Below are 19,743 nucleotides of genomic sequence, written 5' to 3' on the forward strand. Positions count from 1 at the left end.
TCCAAACTTTTAGACTTGCAAATTTGTGAAACATCATTTTTTGGACAAGCAGGTGATCACAAGAAGCTTCATTTCAATATATAAGGAGAAAAGAAAATTGTGCAAGGATGTACTAGAGCTTCGACACACTCTTTTCTGCATTTGGGGAGCATTTGCACCCAATACACGCGCGCACACACACACATATCCCGTTTGCATCACATTTTTTAAAACAAGGCATAATTTGCTTATGGTATCTTTTTCAAAATGAATTTTTTCAGTTTTTGTGAGTGGTTTTGTTATAACCGTGTGATCAAGAAACACACACACAGTAACTTCAGAACCATCACTTTTTTTATTTATGCATAAATACAAACACATTTTTGATGAACAATAGCTTGTCTGCAAGTATCATACTTCTTTTATCAGACTCGAGTTCTCTACAATATTGAAGCTCCATTGGGAAGCTAGCAAGCTCTCAGATGAAAATCAATCTACCAAAAAATAGCCTCTCCACCTCCACGGTTCGTTCATGATCTCCTGTTGCTTTGTTCGACTCCATCGTTGGGTGGTGTAGCCTGCTGCTGCATTCAGAGAAACTGCTTTTCCTAGGCAGCAATACAAAAGAAGCAACTTCTTGCAACAATTTGGAAGAAGCAAGATATGTGTTTTTGCGAACCGACAGAAGGAGCTGAGTAATCCCAAGGTAACTATGGTAAACACATGTGACAGAAGATTCATGTTAATGAAACCTGACAACCTCCCAAGAAACAAATGCTACATGTTCAAAAAAATGGGATCTTCTGTCAAATGTGGCAAGAAGGCATGCTTGGTCCAACCGTTTTGTGAAGGGATCCGGTTAGCTCGCCATGGTGTCCACCACATGCAGTTGAAGATGAGGGGGTGGCGGAGAAGACACGGGCATGAAGGTCACATCGTAGGACTCGGGCAGGTCGTCGCTTCCGCCTTGGGCAGGTCGTCGAGGGTGTTGTGGGAGACCCACAACGAGCACCTAGATGGACTGCTCGCACGCGAGGCGTGAACTTCATGTGCTCGAGATGGATGGTTGGGCCGCCGATGCGGGCATGGCCAGGGGCAGAAGAGGGAGGAGGCACGGGTGGGGCGGAGCGAGAAGGCTGCGTCAATGGCGAGCATCTGGATGACACCGATCCAGATCCTCGTTGGGGAAGCGCCAGAGGAGGAGGGTGGAGTGGTTCGGCATGGGGGGTGGCGCAGCGCCGGCCCGCGGTGGTCGGGAGGCCTGGCGTGGCGGATGTGCGCCGTGGGCAGGAGGCGCGTCGGGGCCGGAGGTACGGTGACAGGAGGCGTGTGGGGACCAGGGGACCATAGATGGAGGCACGTCTGGGACGGGGTGGGTGGCGGCGAAGGCGCATCAGGGCAGGGGTGGGCGACGACGGATGCGCGATGTAGGGAGGGAGGCGGCGGCGGAGGCGCGATGCAGGGAGGGAGGCGGCGGCGGAGCACTCCAGGGAGGGTGGGGTTAGCGGTGGCGCGATCCAGGGAGTCAGGTCGCGACGGCGATCCGGGAGGTTATCGGGGAAGGTCAGGGGAGGGGATTGGGGGAGCGGGTGGGTGGGCTTTTTTTCTGTACCGTCGGGTGGGCAGGATCTAGGAGCATCCTGTCGGGCCCTTATAAGGCTTGTTGTGATCCAAATAGTTATATATATATATATATATATATATATATATATATATATATATATATAGTTACTATTCTTCACCCAAGGTGCAGAATAAGCTATTCTTCACCCGAGGTAATCTTACGATCGCTTCCTAAATAAAAAACGTTTAGAATATAAATAGTTACATGCATATTGATTTAATATGTAAAATTTGATATAAAAAAGCAAAAATATAGGTTATAAGACCAGAAAAATCACATTTTATGTATGTTTTACACTATGTTTTTACATTCGTAATTTTACGTAACATAAAATATTTTTTACGGCAAGTACACATTTTCTTACGTTCTCTTTTTATGTATGAAATAAGACAAAATTTACGAAACGTAAAAATACGGTGCATTGAGGTCAAAATAGAGAGGGGGTGAAGAATAACTATTCCTCACCCAGGGTGACGAATAGCGCGATGTTACTATTCTTCACCCAAGGTGCAGAATAAGCTATTCTCCACCCGAGGTAATCTCACGATCGCTTCCTAAATAAAAAACGTTATATATATAGGTAAAATGTTTGGGGCACCTAGGTGCCTGGGCTCCTTACCTCTGCACCGTTAGATTGCATTTAGATCCGTGTTGTTATATGGATATTGAAATTAATGAGTATACTTATTTGGAAACAATGACAACGCTAATCATAAATGGGTATTATTAGCCCATGCCATGCATGGTAACATATTTCTGGCATGCAAAAAAATGACATACATTTCATCCTTCCTTATATATAATTAGGAGAGAGGAAAACTTGAAAATAATGCCTCATGATTATATACTAAACAATATAAATGTCCATATACTTAGGTACATGGACATTTTATTTTCGTACGTATATGATTTGAGGTATGTCCATATACTTGGATACCTACAATATTTTCATACGGTTTACATAGCCGGGTATATACAAGTACAGAAAACATTCGGGTGTACTACTGATCTATGTCAAACTATCAATTTCCGGTCTATCGTACATTTCAAATTTTTAGCCGGTTATATACATAGATAGGTATATACGTAATTTACTTTGGGTATACAGTTTGACTAGTTACCTGCAACATCTTCGTACCATTTACATACGGGGTATATACATGTACAGAAACATTGGGTATATTATTTGATGTATGTGGAACTAAAAAAATTCGGTATGTTGTATATCACAAATTTTTAGTCTGATATATACATATTTTACTTTGGATATCACATTTTCTGATATGTCATATATCTCAAAATTTTAGGAACGTGACATTTCTGTTGTCTGAGGTATCTAGAGTACATACATTTATCCTCTTAGTCAAAAAAATTATGTATTCTCAGGTTTCTTGTATTAAAAATATATAAAACATACTTAAAAGGGTAAATGAGTACATCATTTCAAGTTTCCTATATGTAGATAAGCTACTGTATGTACGTACTAATAAGTCGCACATACCCAAAAATATATTAGGTATAAGCATACTTGAGAATATCTTGGGTACTAAAAAATTTGCAAACTCGCAAATACTATATTTATAGGTATATATACAAAAAAATTGTGCACATTCAAAATATTTTCAGCTATCTGCATACCATATTTATAGGTAGAAAATAGCTAGTGTATGTACGTGCTAATATGTGGTACGTATAACAATGTCCATGTCCAGGAGGCAGCGTACGAGATTCAAATTAGTTAGCATCAGATGTTTTTGGAAGACAATCAATTGGCGTGGAGGTGCTAGTGCATGCATAGATTATTTGGAAAGTGAAACATTGAATGACCAAGGTGCCCAGACACCTAGGTGCCCCAAACATTGTGCCTGAATCTAGAAGTAAACCGGCCACAAGTGTCAAGTAGGTAAGAGCCAACGTCTACACTTGCAATAACATAGCATTCGAGCTAGCTTAGCCACTTTAAATCTTCATATATTTTGAACTTCCCCTCGTTGTGCACATTGGCAATCTGTCAAACACAAATATTTAGCCATTACACTTTTCTAACTGTGTATTTATTTGCTAGCAAAAACCAATAAATATATAATCCCATCGAAGTAGTTTTGACGAAAACATATTCTGATTATTTGCTCAGTGAAGAATCTGAATAGTCTTGTATATATTAATATTCCAACTTGCATTTTGGCACAATTCAATTTTTTCATCTCTACATGAGCGGTTTGATTTTTCAGTAAATTTTTAGCAGGACAGGCAAATGTATCACGACTAATGAATCTATTTTTCAAAGGAAAATGATTCCCTTCACCCGGTCGATGCAACGCGGGGCGTCCGCCGCCTCTACCGCATGACAAGTGTCCTATGTGACCCTCCAAACCGCTCCATCCTTTTTCTCTGTTACAAAAATGTAATAATTCTGCAATAGAATCTCTGTAATAAAAAGTTTATGGAACACGACCTCTGTTGCAAAATTTTATACACACGACCTCTGCTTTTGCAAAAATGATTCTGCAATACAATCGCTGCTGCAAAAGGATTTTGCAACATGACCAATGATGGGGAACAAAGAAAAAGGGAAAAAGGTTAAAAAAAGATTTGCAGTAAGGCTCTTGTTGCAAAAGGCCGAGCGAAACGAGCCTCTTATTGCATAGATCGGGAAATATTTTTGGGGCTTTTTTTGCAACAAGTTCGCTGTTGCAGAGAGACGTGCACAACAACTTGCTTGTTGCAATTCAGTTGGCTCACGTGAGGGAGATCCAACGGCTTAGTTTGTATCAATCCCGACAACAGGGAAGGCAATCAATCTTTTCCATTGCTTCAACCGGCTGACGCCTAGCACAACCCTTTTTGAATAAATAATTGCATAGTTAGAAAAACTATTTTACAAAGGAAGCGCACATGAAAACTACTATGAGGATAGGAGGCACTAGATATATCCTCGTAGTTGTTGTTGGTACATAAAAGTCTCTTTTCTCCCACTCTCTTGTAAGAGGATTAGAGAGGAGATAATTGGGGTAACGTGGTGCATGTTGTATTGAGCCTTTTGGGCAGTTTATATAGAGTACAAGGCTTGAAGGGCAAGAAGACCCTCCTAGAGATAATGTAGGAGGTGATACAATTCATATTCTACCAACTACAAATACATGCCTATATACTCTAACCCCCCCCCCCCTCCCGTAGGGCGTAACAGTAGCATAGCGAATAACAGGAGCATCGCAGACGGTCAGACTGAAGAGAAAGTGAAGGTAAAAAACCAACAGACTGACCCCCCCGGCAATCATAACGGGAGCATCTGGATGGTGTCGCGTTGCAGATGTGTTGACTATAGAGGAAAGCAATAAGATAGACCTTTGTGCCGATCTCAAGATAGTCGAGAGCGTGGGGCGATATAGCCATGGTCGAGGTGGCCGTGCGAGGGACGCCGTGGTTGATGTCGTGGTAGCCCCACAGGAAGCCACATGGCATGCATAGACAGGGACCAACACAAACTAGACGCCATATCGGAGGGACCAACAAAGGAGGCCTCCAGGATAGTTTCTGCGTAAAAGGGATGGGTAGAAGGTGTCGATGTTCCCCATGGTTGTCGGAGTAGACAAAGATGAAGGGTGGTTGGTGAAACCAAAGGTAGCCTGAGAGGGGCCATGTCCATTGCCTGTAGAAGCGTGACGGCGGTGCTCGCAGTAGGCTAAGACGAACGCTGCAACATAATGAAGAGCATGCACGGACGATGGCAAGATCCTGCGCCTAGGGAGGTGGTGAAGTGGATGCCATAATAGACTTTAACATGCGGAACAGTGAGGTGGATGGTGTGCGGTGGCACTGTGATCCAAATGGATGACGCAACGACCACCTATGTTTCAATACAACGGCGGAGAAAACCTTCGGGCGGCGGCAATGCCGTTCGAAGGGACGGCGTAATGGTAGCCCATTGCTTGATCGGTGAAGAGGCGCGTATACTTGGTGAAGATATGCACAAAAATATGCAAAGGCGCGCGCAAATGACTGATCACATCGGTCGTTCGATGAGGATGTAGCGGATCGCGTGCGCTCGGATAATCAATTTGATCAATCAAGAAGTCGGGGACGCTCGGGGATGGTAAAGTGCAGCTGGACGAGTATTGCAACCAAGCCACCAAGGCAGCTGGACGTTAGTGCAGGCTGCTTGAGGTAAGATGCATCCTGATGCAACCGAGCGGAATGAAGGTGTGGTTGGTGGGCTCCCAATCGGATCAAGGTGACGACAATCGGCGGGGAATGATGCACGACGACGCACCGCGTGTCATGCCAATCTGCGTAGTCAAGGATGAGGCCGACGTAGTCGACGCCCATGTTGGAGTAGAGGCAATCGAAGGGTCGACGTGCGGTGGGCGATGCAAATTGATCTTAGATAAAAAAAACACCGGGAGAGAAAACCCTAAGGCCTTGTTTGGTACTAGTGTATTTTAGGGAATTGGTGGGGATTATCCCAGTCAAATCCCTAAATCCACACATATCCCGAAACACCGCTTGGTTCTAGTGTATTTGACATGTTTCATCCCCACATTTCCCCACAAATCCCCAAACTCTAGTGCATTTTTCTCAATACCCAATACACTAGTTGGGGATATGACTATCAGGTATGACCCGCCCAGAAGGGGCCGGGTCATCCCTATGGCGGTTCATCTCAATGAAGCCCAAGAGCATATTAACAATGGCGGTTCATAGATAGGCTTAGTAGAGGGCCCAAACCCGAAGGCGGCTTAAGGCCCGCGGATATAAACCGCCATGTATATAGACTTGTATTGTAAGGCATGTAAGAAAGGTCACCGAGCCGGATACGTTGTATAAGCCGGCCAGGACTTTGTAGGCCGCAGGGCGTCAACCCGTGTATATAAGGGGACGACCCAGCGGCGGCTTAGGACAATAAAGAACAGATCGAGAGCCGGGTCAAGCGTATTCTCTCCCTGCTCATCGAAACCCTAGCAATACCACCTACAGCTGGATTAGGCTTTTACCTTCACCGTAAGGGGCCGAACCAGTATAAACTCCTCGTGTCCTTTGTCCTGATTAACCCCTTTAAGTTAACCTCATAGCGATGGCTCCACGACTAAGTCCTCACACTAGGACATCTGCCGTGACAATTCCACGACAGTTGGCGCGCACCGTGGGGCTATCGCACGATGGTTTCAACTTCTTAGAGGGCAACTTCGAAGGGATCAAGGAATACGTCGTGGGCCGGATGACCAAGAGTCGTCGCGGTAAGCTCTACATCGACGACGCAGGCTGGTGCCCCGAGGCCGGCTCAATTGAGTATGGTGCCGGGTCCCCTTCGGCCGAATTCACGTCTTCATCGGCAAGATTGGCGAACCGGGCCCTGAGCCGGACATCTGCACCGATATCATCGAGGCGGCTCAGCGTGCGAGACCCGCCCGGGTTCGGCCCGCCATGAATCATGCCTTCGTGGGATTTATCCATGGAGCGGAATCTGAGGATAGACCGGCATCTGGTGGTGAGACCGTCGTTTACTCTGATGGCGAGTCATCCACTGGTGAGACAGAGTCATTGTATCAACTGCAAGACGGCCGGCTTGGGGGCTGTTCCGATGGCGACAGTATGCCGGACCCCTGTGAGCCGCTGAACCGGGTTGCAATCTTCACGGCCGGTACACAGCCCGTGCAGCACTCATCAACGGTAGCAGAGCTGATTTCTGGGTCAGCAGCGGCACCGGCTGCCGGGGTAGGAGGCCCTGAGCGCCCGCCGGCTCAGGTCTTAACCGACTTACTAGATAAGCTAACAACGCTGTTAATAGCGGTGGTTAACCTGGTGGATCAGGATCAGCACAATGCGGCAGTCACGAAGTTGCGTGATGAGATAGCATAGGCCAAGGAGGGGCTAAACGCAGAAAACGCTAGGATGGCCGAGGAGCAGGCTGCGTTGGATGCTCAGGCACAACGGGTTCAGTCACAATCTTATCGACTCATGCTAGATCAGAACGCTTAAAACGAAGTCATGAGGAGGAGGCATCAGACTCGTCTGCCTTCGGTTTACGAGGCAAGAAATCTCTTTAACACGCCAGGAGCAGGAACCAGTAACCCGGCAATGGTAAACTGGGTTGAAGCGCCCGGGACGGGTACGGCGGTTCAGCCACGTACGACGGACCCGCCTTGTCAGAACAATAACCCGTTGTAGCATGTGCCGATGATAATCCACAAGTATAGGGGATCGCAACAGTTTTCGAGGGTAGAGTATTCAATCCAAATTTATTGATTCGACACAAGGGGAGCCAAAGAATATTCTCAAGTATTAGCAGCCGAGTTGTCAATTCAACCACACCTGGAAACTTAATATCTGCAGCAAGGTATTTAGTAGCAAAGTAATATGATAGTAGTGATAACGATAGCAGAAGTAACAGTAGAAAAAAGTAATATTTTTGGTGTTTTATAGTGATGATAACAATAGCAACGGAAAAGTAAATAAGGGAAGAACAATATATGGAAAGCTCATAGGCAATGGATCAGTGATGGAGAATTATGCCGGATGCGGTTCATCATGTAACAGTCATAACCTAGGGTGACACAGAACTAGCTCCAGTTCATCAATGTAATGTAGGCATGTATTCCGAATATAGTCATAGGTGCTTATGGAAAAGAACTTGCATGACATCTTTTGTCCTACCCTCCCGTGGCAGTGAGGTCCTATTGGAAACTAAGGGATATTAAGGCCTCCTTTTAATAGAGTACCGGAACAAAGCATTAACACATAGTGAATACATGAACTCCTCAAACTACGATCATCACCGGTAAGTGTCCCGATTATTGTCACTTCGGGGTTAACGGATCATAACACATAATAGGTGACTATAGACTGCAAGATAGGATCAAGAACTCTCATATATTGATGAAAACATAATAGGTTCAGATCTGAAATCATGGCACTCGACCCCTAGTGACAAGCATTAAGCATAGCAAAGTCATAGCAACACCAATCTCAGAACATAGTGGATACTACGGATCAAACCCTAACAAAACTAACTCGATTACATGATAAATCTCATCCAACCCATCACCGTCCAGCAAGCCTACGATGGAATTACTCACACACGGCGGTGAGTATCATGAAATTGGTGATGGAGGATGGTTGATGATGACGATGGTGACGGATTCCCCTCTCCGGAGCCCCGAACGGACTCCAGATCAGCCCTCTCGAGAGAGTTTAGGGCTTGGCGGCGGCTCCGTATCATAAAACGCGATGAATCCTTCTCCTTGGTTTTTTTCTCCCCGGAAGTGAATATATGGAGTCCAGGTTGAGGTCGGTGGAGCGTCAGGGGGCCCACAAGGTAGGGGGCGCGCCCAGGGGGGCAGGCGCCCCTACCCTCGTGGACAGGTGGAGGACCCCTGACGTGGATCTTCCTTCCAGTATTTATTATATATTCCAAAATAATTCTCCATTGATTTTCAAGTCATTCCGAGAACATTTGTTTCTGCACATAAATAACACCATGGTAATTCTGCTGAAAACATCGTCAGTCCGGGTTAGTTCCATTCAAATCATGCAAGTTAGAGTCCAAAACAAGGGAAAAAGTGTTTGGAAAAGTAGATACGTTGGAGACATATCAACTCCCCCAAGCTTAAACCTTTGCTTGTCCTCAAGCAATTTAGTTGACAAATTGAAAGTGATAAAGAAAAACTTTTACAAACTCTGTTTGCTCTTGTTGTTGTAAATATGTAAAGCCAACATTCAAGTTTTCAGCAAAGATTATGAACTAACCATAGTCACAATAACATTTAGGTCTCATGTTTACTCATATCAATGACATAATCAACTAGCGAGCAATAATAATAAATCTCGGATGACAACACTTTCTCAAAACAATCATGATATGATATAACAAGATGGTATCTCGCTAGCCCTTTTTGAGACCGCAAAACATAAATGCAGAGCACCTTTAAAGATCAAGGACTGAATAGACATTGTAATTCATGGTAAAAGAGATCCAATCAAGTCATACTCAATGTAAACTAACAGTAATAAATGCAAATGACAATGGTGCTCTCTAACTGGTGCTTTTTAATAAGAGGATGATGACTCAACATAAAGGTAAATGGATAGGCCCTTCGCAGAGGGAAGCAGGGATTTGTAGAGGTGCCAGAGCTCGATTTTGAAATAGATATGAATAATATTTTGAGTGGTATACTTTTATTGTCAACATAACAACCGAGAGATGGCGATATCTTCCATGCTACACACATTATAGGCGGTTCCCAAACAGAATGGTAAAGTTTATACTCCCCCTCCACCAACAAGCATCAATGCATGGCTTGCTCGAAACAACGAGTGCCTCCAACTAACAACAGTCCGAGGGGAGTTTTGTTTGCAATTATTTGATTTGATTTGCATAAAGCATGGGACTGGGCATCCCGGTGACCAGCCATTTTCTCATGAGTGAGGAGCGGAGTCCACTCCTCTTGAGAATAACCCGCCTAAGATGGAAGATACGGACAACCCCAGTTGATACGTGAGCTATTAGAGCTTACAAAACAGAATGTTTATTTGAAGGTTTAGAGTTTGGCACATACAAATTTACTTGGAACGACAGGCAGATACCGTATATAGGTAGGTATGGTGGACTCATATGGAATAACTTTGGGGTTTATGGAATTGGATGCACAAGCAGTTGTCGGGTTTCGGGTTCCGGCAGACCCTTGAGGTTCGAACACTGGGGTGCGCGCGGAGATCTCTCCCCTACCGATCTACGTCCGATCCTCTCGTGCGAACTAAGATGAAAATGATGAACAACACAAGAGACACGATGTTTATACTGGTTCGGGCCACCATTGTGGTGTAATACCCTACTCCAGTGTGTGGTGTGGTGGATTGCCTCTGGGGCTGATGATGGACAGTACAAGGGAAGAACAGCCTCGCGAGAGGTGTTCTTGAGCTGGTGCGATGAACTGCTAGGGTGAGTTCAGTCGCCTCTCTCTCTCTCTGCTGGGGTACTACCAGATCTCTCCGGGGGTCTCCCTCTACTCTGTGGTGGCTAGCTCTATTTATAGAGGCCCTGGACCTCTCCCCAAATAATGAGCGGGAAGGGCGCCAACAATTGGCCATTTCGAAGGGGAACATCTAGTACAAGTTATCCTGACCAAAGATGGTCTTCGGCTGCCAAAAGCACTAGCGATGACGCCGTCTTGGGCTCCACGGTGACCTCCGTCCTGCCGTTCGGCTAGTCTTGGTCTCGTTGCATCGGAATGGTAACCTTTGCCTGATGCCTTCGCCTGTGCTTGCCCCCTTTGCACCAAAGGGGAAACAAGGACACTGCGTAGGCCGGCGCCCGCCTGGTCTCGATCGTCATGGCTTGCGTCATGGGTTCCTCGCGAGGTACCCCTGCCTTGATCTCTCCGCCTCCTCGCGAGCCTGCCTGATGAGGCTGCCTCTGAGGAAGCTTCCCGTCGTCCGCCCCGCGAGGCTTGGCCCCTCGCGAGGGTCTTTGAGCTTGAGCTAATGAAGATGGGCCGCGCTGGGCCCCCGCTTGAGCCACGTCGCAGGCCACAGGCAGGCAAGTCTAGGGACCCCCGTTCCCAGAACGCCGACAGTAGCCCCCAGGCCCAAGGCGCGCGCGGGCTTGGCTTAGCAGAGAAGCGAAGTGGCAAGCATGAAGTGCCGCGGGCCCTAACAGCCTGCGGCCTTGGGCGCCGCGTGGTGGTTGATTAGGCGTGGGCGTCTGCACTTGCCACGACGCCTTGCTGCGCGCCCGGCTAAGCGGACCCGTAGTTGCACACAGTTGTTCCTCCTTTGGCTGCCCGCTCGCCTCCTACCTTTCCTCTTCTCCGAGCTCCAACCTCCGCCGCCAATCCAGCCCGAGCTCTTCCCCTTCCCCAACGCCATGGCGCCGACAAAGAAGGGAAGGGGGAAGAAGCCCGCGCCTTCGTCCTGCGCACCTCCAGCGGCGGCCCCCGCCGTCGATCGGTCAATCATACTCAACCCGGAAGCCTTGGACAAGGTCCACTCCGCCCTCGCTTCCATTTTCAACGAGTGCGGCCGGACCACAGTTTGGCCCGCATCCCGCGCCTTTCTTGCCAGGACCGTCACGGAGGTCCGATTCTTCGCCGATGCCCTATGGGCGGGTCTGGTTCCCCCCTTTTCTGCTTTCTTCAATGTTGTGCTCTCCCATTATCAGATCCACATGATGCACCTCGGGCCAGAGTCCATTACCCTCTTGGCCGTCTTTGCTTTCATGTGCGAGGCGATGATAGGCATCCCTCCTTCTGTTGCTCTGGTTGCGACACTTCTTCTCTTTGCGCCTGAGCGATCCCACTCAGTGCTCGGGGTGTGTAAGCTTCTTCACCGTGCCTGAGACGACTGCTTCAGGGATTGACTTCGACCTTCCGCCTTCTCAGGCCAGGTTCAGAGAGTGGTGGCTATACGTGGACGTCGGGGTGCCTAGCCCCTTGCTCTCGCACCCGACCTTGCCTGATGTTCCCATCCCAGGCTGGGGTCATGAACCGCTCGCGAGCCCCTGGCTCGCTTTCGTCTGGCGCCACTTCGAAAGTTTGAGGGCGCACAATGTGACAGTGCCCAAGGTGGTGAGGGAGTTCCTTCTGTGTCGCATTGCTCCTCTCCAGCGCTACTCTCGCCGGATGTGGGACTTTGCGGGGCGCGAAGACCGCATGCGGCTTCAGGAGGAGGATTTGGCGCCCGAAGTGCTGCGGACGGTGCTTCGGGCCTTGACTGGTGATCCTTCCCCAGGCAGCCTACGGAGTGGTGGCGTCCTTCTGTACCTTTGTTCCGGCAGGGCCAATTTCGTGAAGCAGATGCCCAGCTTCGACGAGTGGGGGCTGCGCCCGGCTGGCCTCATGGGGCCACCCGAGAACCCAGTTGTCGTGGTTGCTCCCCCCGCCACCCACAGCGGTCCCTCCCCAGGCGGCAGAGCGGGAAGAGAGTCGGTGGGGGCCGAGGTGGCTGATGTCGAGGTGGTGGTGCCGCGTGAAGCCTCGAAGGCGGCATCTCCCGAGGCCCGCCCTGGGGTGGCGGTTGATGCAGGGTTTTGGCCTTCGGCTCCTGAGGCCGGGGCTCCCGAGCCCCCAGCCGTTCTTTCCAAGGCGACGCCCGACGGTGCCCCCAAAGCTGACTCCTCCGGCGCCGACAATCCTGAGGCTTCTTCTGCGCCCCAGGCCGACCCCCGCCCCAGGCGCTTGGGTCGGTTTCGTGTAGACTTCGAGGCCCTTCGCAAGAGGAAGGAGGCCTCAGGCGGCAGCGACCACCCTTGCCGCTTGTTGAAGCGCAGGAAGTACTTTGCCATGGACGAGTAAGCCTTCTTCTCTCCCTGCTCACTTGCTCCGTTATCCTCGTGGCTGACCGTGGCCCTTCAGGTCCCGCCTTGCTGAGTCCGTCGAGTCGACCCAGGAGCCAGCCCCAGCAGCTTCGCCCCCTTTGCTGGCTCCGGGTCCGCCGAGCTCAGGTGGCGCCCTCACCGCTGGACCGGTTGGTGGAGTGATCTGCTCCATAGGGCGCCTGGAGCTTGCTCGCCCGATGCCCTTTCTTCGCGAGTCTCCTTGGGGCGTGTCAGGCTTGCCCCGTGCCCCTTCTCTGGTCATAGAAGGCGAATGGCTGAGGTCTGTCCTTGGCTCCTCCTCCGTGGGTGGATCGATGCCGGGCCGGACTCTCAGGGCGGTCCATCCGGCGACGGCTGGGGCGGCAGCCCCCTGCCCCACGCTTGGAGGGGGCTTACCGCCCAGGGGCCCTCTGCATGCTCCAACGGAAGAAGGTGATGTGGAAGAGGTGCTCAGGCGTGCTCGGTAGCGTCGTGCCCTTCGTGAAGAGTTTCTCCAGGGGGCGGCTGATGCGGTGAGCCGAATCGGGGCAGAGCTTGCTGACGAGGATGCGCGCCTTGAGGCAGAAGGTTTGCGCCTTGTTGAGGAGAAGTGCAAACTAAAGGTTGCCGTAGCCCTCGCATGTCATCAACGTGATCTTGACAACGCGAAGGCTGAGGCGTCGCTGGCAGCTTCGCGGGAGGTCTGCTCCCTGGCCGTTGAGGAGGCTCGGGAGGCAGACCGGCGGCGCAAGGATGCGGAGGAGCGCGCACGGGAGCTCCAAGCCTGGAGCAACTCCCTGGAGCAGCAAGTGGAATTGCGCCAGGCGGCCCTTGAGTCGATGGGGGCAGCCTCTGTCGACCGGGTGGAGCATCTGAAGCACGAGGAGGTGCTGACGCTGGAGGCCGCCGAGTGCAACCTTGACCTTGAGCGGTTGGAGATGAGGGAGCGCCTGGTGGCCCAGGCGGAGGATGACGTTGCCGCGTGTGAAGCCCGAGCCCAGGAAGAAGTCGATCGCCGCGTGGCCGAAGCTCGCTCGGCCCTCAAGTGCGAACACGGGACGAGGTTGGGGCTGATCAAGGCCGAGGCCGAGGGCAGGACCGCAGCCCTCAGGGCCAAACTGACCGAAGCAACGCGGCGTGCGGACTCCTCCGCAGCCGCCCTCAGCGCGGCGCAGGCGGAGCTGTCCTCTTCCCGGGGCGAGCAGCTTCGTCTTCAACAGAGGGTCGATGACGCCGAGGCCGTCGCGCAGCGAAGTGAGGACGAGCTCCATCGGCGGCGGGTTCTAGAGCATGTGCATGCCCCCATGCTTCAAACGCTTCGAGAGAGGGCCAACACAGCTTTGGGCTATGTCTGCGAGGCTGCTGCTAGGGAGCCGCACGAGGTCAACTACGCCGGCAACCTCCAATTTTTCACTAATGTGGTGACGCTTCTGGAGAACCGGTCCGAGAGGTCCCGCTGGCTTGTCGAAGAGAGGAGCCGAGCCTTGCTCGGGCGTGCCTTCTCCCGTGTCTTCAGCTATCTGCAGGACAAGGACCCCCACTTTGACTTCGACACTGCCATCGCACCCATGCCCATTGCCGTCTGAGGTGACCTGGCGCAGTGGGTGGAGGACAACGTGGACGCCCTCGTCAGGGCCTTCGCGTCTGATGACGACGGCGTGGTCGTGGGCGCCAATGAAGGCGACGTTGTGGACGATGATGGGGATGCTGGCGGCGGTGGTGACAATGTCGACAACGCCAGTGCCGCTTCCGAGGGCGCCCCAGAAGACTTGGTGAGTGATATGTCCGACTAACCACATGTCTCCGCAGTTTATCCTGCATGAAGAAGACTCGGGCTTGGCCCTGAAGAATATACGAGCATTTTGGGAGGGGAGGCCCCTAATGTAAAGATTTGTAATCCGTACTCTAGTGAGCACAACGTTATGCGTGAGTTTAGTCGCTAGCCCGGTGATGGTTCGGTTGATTCGTTTACCTTCCGGCCCTGGCGTGCCCCGAGCGAGCCTGCGGGGGGATGCTACGCCTCCGGCGTCCCTCGATTAACCTGCTGATCCTGTGATGAGGACCTTCGGAGAGGGTGCGGAGACAGTGGTCCTGGCTGTAGGCGTGCCTGGCCCGTCCCGGCTCACGAGGGGCTCGTGAGGGGGCCGCTGACGCTAGCTTGGGGCGTAAATCCGAAACCAGAACGCGAGAGATTGCTGAAACGAGACTAAACACCCCCTCCCCGAATGCACGCAAGCTTCGAACTCAAATCCAAACCAAAGAAACTTGCTGACAAGGAAGAAGCAAAAAAGGAAAAAGGTGGAAGAAAAACAAAAAAGCCACGTCCGGCGCCTAGTCTAGTCTTCGACGTCTTCTCACTAGCGCGGAGCTAAGTGGTGGCACTGGGCGTGGGCGGGAGCCCCAGGGCCTGAGGCCGGCGCTCCTGAAACTCCGGGGTGTGTACATCCCCACTCATTATTACGTGAGAGTGTCACGGGGCGGCGAGCTTCACAGGCACTGGGCCTTCTTCACAGGTACTGGCCTTGCTTCATATCGCCAGACGAGGGCCCCGCCTTCCGCCTCACTCTACCGGCATTGATGGCGATCGGAAACCAAGGACGACGCCAATGGGGTAGAGCGGTCACCAGCGGTTCCCCCGATGACCACGGGTCCTCCGCCAGGGGCAGGCCATGGGGCACCTCCCCGGCAGAGGGCCTACCTCTGGAGCACATCTTGACCCGACCACCACGAGGGGGAGCTCAGATCTCGGCCCCTTTCCTGCAGCCCCCTGCACCCTCCTCCCGAGGGATAAGAGGCTGCAGCGTTGGGCAGCCATCCGCTGCGGCGACCTATACCTCCTGCGACCCATGGTTAGCGTAAGCTTTCTCCTGAGGGATGAGTGGTACCCGATAGTTTCCGCTGTCGGCGCGATTGTCGATGCTCTCTTGGGGTTCCTGAAAGAGCTTGGCTTCCGGCGCCTCCTCGTCCCAGCCGGGCCCGAGGAATGAGTCGTGACCTTCTTCCAGCTCGCACCCTTGATCCACCATGCGGGGTACGTAGGCCTTCGGGGCGACCACCTCGTGGACCTCGCTGTAGCGCCCCACATGCCACGCAGTCTGGCTTGGGGCGTCGCCTTGTATGTGATGACGCGATGGTCCGCTGAGGCCAAAGGCCGCGGCACGCATCCCTTCGTTGGCCTGGGGAAGGGCCGGCGCGATCTGCCGCCCGGTGCCGGCGAAGGTGTTGGCGCTGGACCGGCCCTGGGGCCCGCCTAAAATCGCGTGGACGCGCATAATGCCGTCGTGCGACCTGCCCTGGATCTGGGGCGGCAGCTGGATGCAGAAGGGGGGTGCTCCTGAGGCGGCGGCGTCCAGGAGCTCAGCCACTCGCTCCAACAACACGTCGCGGCCGCCTTCCAGCAAGCGGCACCATAGTAGCTCTCGGGCCACTGTGAGCGCGGCCCTGGAGTTCGCCTGCTCCCATCGGGTGTATGGCGTCATGGCAACGACGTGGTTCGAGGCCCTTGCTGTGGCCTGCACCTGCCGTGGCGTGAGGGCAGGCGACGTCTGGCCGCGTCGCCCGCGCCCCGCAGCGCCCTGCGGAGCGCGAGCTGCCTGAGGCGCAAGGTTGAGGTCGCCCTGAGACGGCGACACGGCGTGGGCGGGCCACGCCGCCCAGCGGTTGGCGTTGGCAGCCGGGTTGCTTGACATCTGGGTGGAGAAGCGGCGGAACGCGACGCGGAGGAAGGAGGACTCCGGCACACCCCTACCTGGCGCGCCAAATGTCGGGTTTCGGGTTCCGGCAGACCCTTGAGGTTCGAACACTAGGGTGCGCGCGGAGATCTCTCCCCTACCGATCTACGTCCGATCCTCTCATGCGAACTAAGATGAAATGATGAACAACACAAGAGACACGATGTTTATACTGGTTCGGACCACCGTTGTGGTGTAATACCCTACTCCAGTGTGTGGTGTGGTGGATTGCCTCTGGGGCTGATGATGGACAGTACAAGGGAAGAATAGCCTCGCGAGAGGTGTTCTTGAGATGGTGCGATGAACTGCTAGGGTGAGTTCAGTCGCCTCTCTCTCTACTGGGGTTCTACCAGATCTCTCTGGGGTCTCCCTCTACTCTGTGGTGGCTAGCTCTATTTATAGAGGCCCTGGGCCTCTCCCCAAATAATGAGTGGGAAGGGCGCCAACAATTGGCCATTTCGAAGGGGAACATCTAGTACAAGTTATCCTGACCAAAGGTGGTCTTCGGCTACCAAAAGAAGTGGCGATGGCGCCGTCTTGGGCTCCATGGTGACCTCCGTCCTGCCGTTCGGCTGGTCTTGGTCTCGTTGCACCGGAATGGTAACCTTTGCCTGATGCCTTGGCATGTGCTTGCCCCCTTTTCACCAAAGGGGAAACAAGGACACTGCGCAGGTCGACGCCCGCCTGGTCCCGATCGTCATGGCTTGCGTCACGGGTTCCTCGCGAGGTACCCCTGCCTTGATCTCTCCGCCTCCTTGCGAGCCTGCCTGATGAGGCTGCCTCCGAGGAAGCTTCCTGTCGTCCGCCCCGCGAGGCTTGGCCCCTCGTGAGGGTCTTTGATCTTGAGCTGATGAAGATGGGCCGCGCTGGGCCCCCGCTTGAGCCACGCCGCAGGCCACAGGCAGGCAAGTCTGGGGACCCCCGTTCCCAGAACGCCGACAGCAGTATTCCTGCTTAGTACAAGTGAAGGCTAGAAAAAGACTGGGAAGCGACCATCTAGAGAGCGACAACAATCATGAACATGCATTAAAATTAATCAACACCGAATGCAAGCTTGAGTAGGATATAATGCACCATGAACATAAATATCATAGAGGCTATGTTGATTTTGTTTCAACTACATGCGTGAACATGTGCCAAGTCAAGCCACTCGAATCATTCAAAAGAGGATACCACCCTATCATACCACATCACAACCATTTTAATAGCATGTTGGCATGCAAGGTAAACTATTATAAGCTCCTAGCTAATTAAGCATGGCATAAGCAACTATAATATCTAATTGTCATTGCAAACATGTTTATTCATAATAGGCTGAATCAGGAATGATGAACTAATCATATTTACAAAAACAAGAGAGGTCGAGTTCATACCAGCTTTTCTCATCTCAATAAGTTCATCATATATCGTCATTATTGCCTTTCACTTGCACGACTGAATAATGTGGATAATAATAATAGTGCATGTGCATTGGACTAAGTTGGAATCTGCAAGCATTCAATTCAAGAGAGAAGACAAGGTAATATGGGATCTTTGTTAGATCAACAATAATGCATATAAGAGCCATTCAACATTTTCATTATGGTCTTCTCCTCTCGACCCCCAAAGAACAAAAAAAGAAATAAAACTATTTACACGGGAAAGCTCCCAACAAGCAAAAGAAGAACGAGAAATCTTTTTGGGGTTTCTTTTTAATTACTACTACTACAGCATGAAAAGTAAACTAACTAAAAGCTACAACTATTTTTTCTTAAGGTTTATCAAATACACAAGAAGAAAGCATAAGAAGGGAAATAAACTAGCATGGATAATACAATGAAAAAGTATGAGCACGGACAACTAGCGATGAGTGTGTGAACATAAATGTAATGTCGGTGAGAAATACGTACTCCCCCAAGCTTAGGCTTTTGGCCTAAGTTGGTCTATGGCCACGGCCGGCCTGGCGGATATCGAATGTTGTAGTTGGGGTCGTACTAAGATGCAGAGGCTATTGCATCCTGTGCTGCAGCGTGGAGGCGAGTTGTCTCAGTCCTTCTCTCATACTCATTCGCCTCTTCCCTGGTTATGACATATCTCACTTTTTCCTAAAAGTCAAAGAAAGTAGGAGCAGGGAGAGCAACGTGATAGATGCATCGTCTGTCAAAGATTAGTTGGTACTGGAGAAACTGATCGTTCCTCTCAAAAAACTGATGACGAACCATAGCCTCATAATCAAACTAAATAGGAGGCAACTCAATATCATGCCCACGTATGGGTATATCAAGAAAATTAGCTAGACGGGTTACATAAATTCCACCAAAGAAATCTCTATTAATTCTATTATTATGCAACCTACGTGCAACAACGGCTCCCAAATTATCATGTTTATCTCCTAATACAGCACTCCTGAGAACACTGAGGTCAGGGACACACATGTGACATCCTTCATCCTTACCATTTATGCACCTACCTATGAAGAGAGCAAAATAATGTATAGCAGGAAAATGAATGCTCCCTATGGTAGCTTCTGTTATATCTCTAGATTCCCCCACAGTTATACTAGCAAGAAAATCTCTAATCTCAGATTTGCGAGGCTCACTAGTGCTGCCCCATTGTGGAAGTTTGCAAGCAGTATTAAAATCCTCTAAGTCCATAGTATAAGAATTTTCATAAAGATCAAATAGGACAATTTGAGAATTATGTGATGATGAAAATTCAAACCTTCTCACAAAGGAATTAGTGAGATAGTGGTATTGGCGGCACTTATCTGCCTCGAAGCTCTCAAGATCGGCATTATGCACATACGCGTTAAATTCTTCCTTGATTCCTGCTCGATCCATAAAGTCCTCTGACGGCCATTCACAAGCCCGCACCTGAGCTTCCCTCGGTGGTTCATCATCGGCATCACGTATTGCGAGCCTGGGTCCTTGCTTCCTTGAAGGACCACCTTGGTACATTTTCCTAAACATATTTCTTCCTCTGAAAAATTTCTGAAATTTTTAGTAACTTCAAAATAAAGGTGAACCAAACTCAATAAAATTGATAGCAACTACTCCCACAAGTGCCTACAGACTATATCATGCATCAAAACTACTTTTGACCATTTAAATTTGACATGCAAGCTCAATAACAGGGTCACCTAA

The sequence above is a fragment of the Triticum urartu genome, chromosome 1 (assembly GCF_003073215.2).
Source record: "Triticum urartu cultivar G1812 chromosome 1, Tu2.1, whole genome shotgun sequence".
Classification (NCBI taxonomy): domain Eukaryota; kingdom Viridiplantae; phylum Streptophyta; class Magnoliopsida; order Poales; family Poaceae; genus Triticum; species Triticum urartu.